Here is a 7,574-nt window from a genome sequence, read left to right on the forward strand (position 1 = left end):
GCTTAAGAGAAACTGGATCCTATGTGGTGACTTGGTTCGAATCCCCAGTCTGGCCTGCTGGAAACACCCTGGGCATATGTCCAAGTGCCCAAGATCTAAAGGGCAGGAGGACTGAAGGAAGAAGATCGTGGCATGACGAGATGCTCTCTTTCTTGCACGATCTTGTTCTTTCTTGTTCTATCATCAATAAAGCAAACTATTTTTTAAGCAATGATTTTAACTATTTATTTATTTATTTATTTATTTATTTATTTATTTATTTATTTATTTATTTATTTATTTATTTATTTATTTATTTATTTATTTATTTATTTATTTATTTATTTATTTATTTATTTATTTATTTATTTATTTATTTATTTATTTATTTATTTATTTATTTATTTATTTATTTAAATTTGAGCAGAGAGGGACAGAATGAGAGAGGGAAAGTGAGAAAGCAAGTCACCTGGTCTAGGACTTGAACCGCGGTTAGCCATGTGGGAGTCTAGCACCTTAACCACCACGTCACCTGCCGGCCCCTAAGCAAACTTTTTTTTTTTGGAGAGGTTTTCGCTATAGGGCGCGTGTGCTCGCCAGACAGACAGAGAGAGACATAGAGACAGAAAGCGAGAAATCACCCCCCAGGAGGGATGGTCACGCCGCAGTCCATTCTCCTCCATTCTCCTCTCGGGATCTTGGGCACGCACGCACACGCGCCCGGTGTGAGTTTAAGCCACAGGGTCCAGGACGTGAACTGCGGTCGACTACGTGGGAGTCCAGCGACATAGCCATTACGCCAACTGCTGGTTCCCAGCAAACTATTTTTTAATGTAAAATTCAGAGGGCCAGCAGGTGGTGGAGTGGTTAAGGTGCTAGATTCCCACATGGTCGACCCCAGGTTTATGCCCACAATCGAGGTGTTTGCACAACACCCACACGTGGACGCTCTCGGGAGCGTGCATCACAGGAGCCGGACGTGGAGTGGACACCCATGTTCTCCCTGATGACCACCACGTGGAGAGCCACTCGATGTCGTTATTACTCAGCAGTGAAAGGGGTGAACTGGGACACACGCTTCAACATGGAGGACTCAGAAGACATACCCCACGAGAGGAGGCAGGTGCAGGGCTCACGTAGGGTTCTGTTTGTGTGAAATGTCCAGAAAAAGCAAATCTACAGAGATCGAAAGTCAATTAGTGGGCGCTTGGGGCTCGGAGGGCTGTGAGACTTGGAGGGAGACAGCTGAGTGTTCCTATCTTGTTTGTTTGGTTGCTTGTTTGTTTTTTAAGGTTTTGCCACAGGGTACGTGTATTCACCAGGGAGAGAGAAAGAGAGACAGTGAGAGGGGAAATGAGAAATCACTCCCTGGGGGGATGGCCACGCCACAATCCTTTCTCCTCCATTCTCCTCTAGGGATCTTGGGCACGCACACACATGCGCCCAGTGTGAGTTTAAGCCATTGGGTCCGGGACTTGAACCGCAGTTGACTACATGGGAGTCCAGTGATATAGTCATTACATCAACTGCTGGTCCCTTTTTAAAAAAATGTTAACTAGGGAACCAGCAGTTAGCATAATGGCTATGTCGCTAGACTACCACATAGTCGACTGCGGTTCGCGTCCCAGACCCAGTGGCTTAAAACTCACGCCGGGCACATGTGCGTGCGGGCCCAAGATGCCGACAGGAGAATGGAGGAGAAGGGATTGCGGCGTGACCATCCCACCTGGTGGGTGATTCCTCGCTTTCTGTCTCTCTGTCTCTCTCTGTCTGTCTGGCGAACGCACGCGCCCTATAGCAAAAACCTCTCCCCCCCAAAAAAATGTTAACTAGACAGTTTGTTGGTGTTTCAATTTAAAAAGACACTTAACCCATGTGGTATGTCACTTTTCTTTTCTTTTTTTTGGAGAGGTTTTTTCGCTATAGGGCGCGTGCGCTCGCCAGACAGACAGAGAGAGACAGAGAGACAGAAAGTGAGAAATCACCCCCTAGCGGGGATGGTCACGCCACAATTCCTTCTCCTCCATTCTCCTCTCGGGATCTTGGGCACGCACGCACACGCGCCCGGCGTGAGTTTTAAACCACTGGGTCCGGGACGCGAACTGCGGTCGACTACGTGGGAGTCCAGCAACATAACCATTACGCTAACTGCTGGTTCCTATTTTTCTTTTCTTTTTTTAAGAATTATTTAATTTTTTAATTTATCATTCATTTTATTTATTTGTTTATTTTTAATTTGATCAGAAAAAGAGAGAGAGAGAGAGAGAGAGAGAAAGAGAGGGAAAGTGAGAAAGCAAGCCACCAGGTCTGAGACTCAAACCGTGGTTGGCCATGTGGGAATCCAGCGCCCTTATCCACCAGGCCACTTGCCAGGCCCTGTCACTTTTATTTTCAAGGTTTTTGCCATAGGCCGTGTGCACTTGCCAGAGACAGATGGAGAGAGACAGAGAGAGGGAAAGTAAGAAATCACCCCCCAGGGGATTGGCTACTCTGGAATCCCTTCTCTTCCGTTCTTTCAGGATTTCGGGCACACACATGCCTGGAGTGAGTTTCAAGCCACTGGATCCAGGACTTGAATGCAGTCAACCGTGTGGGACTCCAGCGCCTTAACCACCATGCCTCTATTGAGAAAGTTTCAAATTACTTGTAACTAGTTTTCTCAGATAACCCATTGTAAGGACGAGCTATTTTATTTATTTATTTATTTAATTTTATTTATTCAGTCATTTTATTTTAATTTGACCAGAGAGACACACAGAGAAGAAAGTGAGAAAGCAAGCCACCAGGTCTAGAACTCGAACCATGGGTGGCCATGTGGGAGGGTCAGCACCTTTACCACCACGCCATCTGCTGGTCCCAGGATGAGCTATTAACCATTATAGGAAATGAAAAACTAAATGGAATATATCTGACACTATAGTTTTTTTTGGACCTTGGTTTTTGGAGTATCAGAAACATCTTTTTTTAAAAATCATCTAATTGATTTTATTTATTCATTCATTTATTTTAATTTGACCAGAGAAAGACAGAGAGAGAGAAAGGGAAAGTGAGAAAGCAAGCCACCAGATCTGGGACTTGAACCATGGTCAGCCATGTGGGAGTGTCCAGTGCCTTAACCACCACACCAACTGCTGGCTCCACTAGAGACATCTTGATGTGCTCTATAAGAATTCTGACCACCTGAAACAACTCAGATTTCATGAGGAATACAGAGAGAACACTGCACAATTTTAATTTTTTTAAAAAAGAATTATTTTATCTAACTTCAGTTATTTTATTTATTTTAATTTGACCAGAGAACGACTGGGCACACACACACGCACAGGCATTTGGGGTGTTTCAAGCCCCCAGCTCCGGGACTTCAACCATGTGGGATCCAGCACCCTCACCACCATGCCACCTGCTGCTCGGATCATAAAATTCCTCTAGCACAAGAGGACGCCCCGTGTACCCACGACCTAGACTACTCGCCCGTGTACTTCCAACCCTTCCCCCGGCCCCAGCCCTTCCCCACCACCCTATCCCTTCCAGGGGCCATGGCCCACCCTGGGAAGATTACAAGCTGGGCCCAGAGCAAGATGTTATTTTACTGCCAAGAGAAAATGGAGGTGTGGAGTCAGCAGATGGCATCATGGTTACATTGTTAGACTCCCACGTAGTCGACTGCAGTTCACATCCTGGACCCGGTGGCTTAAACTCACACCGGGCGCGTGTGCGTGCGTGCCCAAGATCCCGAGAGGAAACTGGAGGAGAAGGATTGCGGCGTGGCCATCCCCCCCGGGGGGTGATTTCTCGTTTTCTGTCTCTCTGTCTCTCCAGAGAGTGCACACACCCTATAGCAAGAAAAAGAGAGAGAGAGAGAGAACTGAGGTAACTTTACAGCGAGGACACAAGACCCTGAAAAAGTAGGGGAGCTCTGTCAGGGTTACACAAAGTCTGAAATCTATAAATCCTGATTCCTTGTCCAGCAAAATGGAATAGCAGAAATCACACAGTTCGTAGGGTCAGACTCAGCCAGGTTCACATTCTGACTCCGTGTTTCTAGTGACACTCGTCCGCCGGGTAAAATCCAGCCAAACGTGTTTCCATCTGCAAAGTGGAAATTTTATCACCTCCTCTTCAGAGCAGTTGTAAGAATAAGAAGTAAGACAATTCTGTTCTTGGCATAGAATAGAGATTCAAGAAAGAACCATTTTTTTCTTTCATAATTTCTTATTTACACTTAATTGTTGTACATTTTTGTATGGTACAATATGGTTTTTCAAAGCATCCATGCATATGTGATAATCAAAAGAGTAATCCTAAAAATAAAGATTTTGGGGCCAGCAGGTGGCACGGTGAAGGTATTGGATTCCCACATGGCTGACCATGGTTCAAGTCTTGGACCTGGTGGCTTAAAAATCACACCAGGTCAGTATGGGCGCATGCCCAGAATCCTAAAAGGAGAACGGAGAAGGGATTGTGGCATGGCCATACCCTTTGAGGGTGATTTCTCATTTTCCCTCTGTCTCTCGGGAGACCACATTGTCCTATAGCCAAAACTTACAAAAATTAGGGACCAGCAGGTGGTATAATGGTTACATTGCTGGACTACCACATGGCCGACTACGGTTTGAGTCCCAGGCCAGATGGCTTCAAACTCACGCCAGGTGCGTGTGTGTGCATGCCCAAGATTGTAGGAGGAGAATAGAGAAGAAAGGATTGTGGTGTGGCTATGTCCCTGGAAGGTGATTTCTCACTTTCTGTCTCTCTCTGTCTCTCTGGCAAGCACATGTACCCTACAGCAAAAATCCCTAAAAGAAAAAACAAACCTAAAAAATAAAGATTTCACTTTTTTTTTTTTTTCTGAGGGGATTTTTCTCTAGGGGGGGGGCACTCGCCAGAAAGAGAGAGAGAAAGCGAGAAGTCACCCCCCAGGGGGGATGGCCACACCGCAATCCCTTCTCTATTCTCTTCTCAGGGTCTTGGGCATGCACGCACACGCATCCGGCGTGAGTTTAAGCCACTGGGTCCGGGACTCGAACCGCAGTCAACTATATGGAAGTCCAGCAACATAGCCATTACGCCAACTGCTGGTCCCAAGATTTCACTTTTCAATGAGCACCTGTTATGTGCCGAGCACTGTTCAAGGCACTGAGGATCAGGGACATGACAGTACCCCTGCTGCTGTGCTGGTTGAAAGTAAAATGGATTGGGTGGGGGCAGCAAGTAGCAGAGTGGGTAAGACGCTGGACTCCCACATGGCCGACCACAGCTCCCTAGTCCCAGTGGCTTGAAACTCAAGCCAGGTGCATGTGCGTGCATGTTCTGAATCCCGAGAGGAGAATGGAGAAGGGATTGTGGCCATCTCCCTGGGGGGTGTTTTCTTGCTTTCTGTCTCTCTGTCTCTGTGTCTCTGGCGAGCATATGTGCCCTATAGCAAAAATTCTCTTAAAAAAGAGTAAAACCTATTAGCCTATTTTATGTGTGTCCATTTGCAGGTAGTTTTTAGTTTTTTTTTTTTTTAATGCTGGAGGGTTGTGTACCTGTGCATTGGGTAAAGCAGAGAGCGAGAGTGAGAGCCAGAGAGAGAGAGAGAGAGAGGGGAAGCCCTCCAGTGGGCACTGGTCACGCCACCATCCCTTCTGCTCCAACTCTCCACCCTGTCAGGATATGGGCATGCATGAGCACCGGGTGTACTTTTTTCCGGCTGACAGGACTGGGACTCAAACCCTAGTGGGGTCAGGACTCCTCTGCGCAGCCTCACCACTGTGTCTGGGGCCTATACACTGAATCACTGCACTAGGGTGCTTGAGGCACTGGACTCTCACATGGCTGACCACGGTTCAAGTCCCAGACCTGGTGGCTTGCTTTCTCTCTTTCCTTCTCTCTCTGTCTTTTTCTGGTCAAATTACAAACCAATAATAACTTAAATTAAATAAGTCTTCAAAAACATTAGCAATAATCAAGACCGTTGTGGAGCACTTGCTCCTGCTGAGTGCTGGCAGGGCGCCGTGCCGCTACCTCCCGTCCTCAAGACCTCTCTTTGTTTTCAGCTTTTTGTGCTTTTCATTATTTAATTTTATTTATTGTTATCATAATCTTTTTTATATCACACTGAATCACATATATCTTTTTTTTTTTTTGGAGAGATTTTCACTATAGGGCGCGTGCGCTCGCCAGACAGACAGAGAGAGAGACATTAGAGACAGAAAGCGAGAAATCACCCCCAGGGGGGATGGTCACGCCGCAATCCCTTCTCCTCCATTCTCCTCTCGGGATCTTGGGCACGCACGCACACACGCCCGGCGTGAGTTTTAAGCCACCGGGTCCAGGACGCAAACCGCGGTCGACTACGATGGGAGTCCAGTGACATAGCCATTACGCTAACTGCTGGTTCCCAATCACATATATCTTTACAAGACCTTCTCCTTAAGGCATGCTGATTGTAATTAATTTCCATCATGGTTTGCTACAGCTTTTTCTGCTGTTGTTATGCTTGTCATAGGGTATGTGCATTCACCAGAGAGAGGCGTAGACAGAGAGAGGGGGAAAGTGAGAAAGCACCCCCCAGGATGGCCACGTTGCAACCCCTTCTCCTCTATTCTCCTCCTGGCATTTTGGGCACGCACACATGTGTGCCCGGTGTCATTTTCAAGTCAGTATTCAAACCACAGTTGACTGGGGGGGTGGGGGTGGGCCCAGTACCTTAGCCACTATGCCACCTGCTGGTCCCAGTGACCTCCAATTTTTCTTTTTTTAAATAATTTTTTAAAAATTTATTTAAACTTTTTATTTATTCATTCATTTATTTTAATTTGATCAGAGAAAGAGAGAGAGAGAGAGAAAGTGAGAAAGCAAGCCACCAGGTCTGGGACTCAAACCGTGGTCGGCCTTGTGGGAGTGTCCAGCGCTTTAACCACCACACCTGCTGGCCCCAGTGACCTCGTTTTAACAGCCTTGACCCACACATTGGTCTAGGTACTCCACCAGCCACGCCAGGCTCCCGGCAGCTGCTTGTGTTGACCTTCCCCCTCTCGCTTTGCTAACTTGTTCCTGTGACTTGGAACGCCCTCCCCACCTCTTCCCACTCATAGAAGCCCAACAGTGCCGGGCCGGTACCACCGCCTCCTCCACTGACCTTTTCCAGTGGTCTCCTTGGAATGGCTTCTCCTCTGCCCCACGCGGTGCCTGCCTCTCACAGGGATTTGTTCCTTCTCGGCTTGGCCTGGTGCCACAGCCCATCTGGTCCACAGGGCAGCTCGCCAGCACTGTCTGCTGACCCAGCAGTGGCACGGTGGCTGTGGTCACACCTGTGCATGGGTCCTGCTCCCCTCGTCCTCCAGGATTCTGGCAGCAGGACATCATCTGTCCATCCTGCTTACAAACCCGGGGTTGGGGGGCAGCAGGTGGCATGGTGACTAAGGCCCTAGACTCCCACATGGCCGACTGTGGTTTGAGTCCTGGACCTGGCAGCTTGGTTTCTCACTTTCCTTCTCTTTCTGGTCAAATTACAGGATAATAAATAAAGTTTGTTAGTTTGTTTTAGGGGTTTGGCTTAGGGCACATGCGTCTGCTAGGGAGAAAGGGACAGAGACAGTGAGAACGGAAGTGAG

Source organism: Tupaia chinensis, unplaced genomic scaffold (genome assembly GCF_000334495.1).
Source record: "Tupaia chinensis unplaced genomic scaffold, TupChi_1.0 Scaffold000704_1, whole genome shotgun sequence".
Classification (NCBI taxonomy): Eukaryota; Metazoa; Chordata; class Mammalia; order Scandentia; family Tupaiidae; genus Tupaia; species Tupaia belangeri.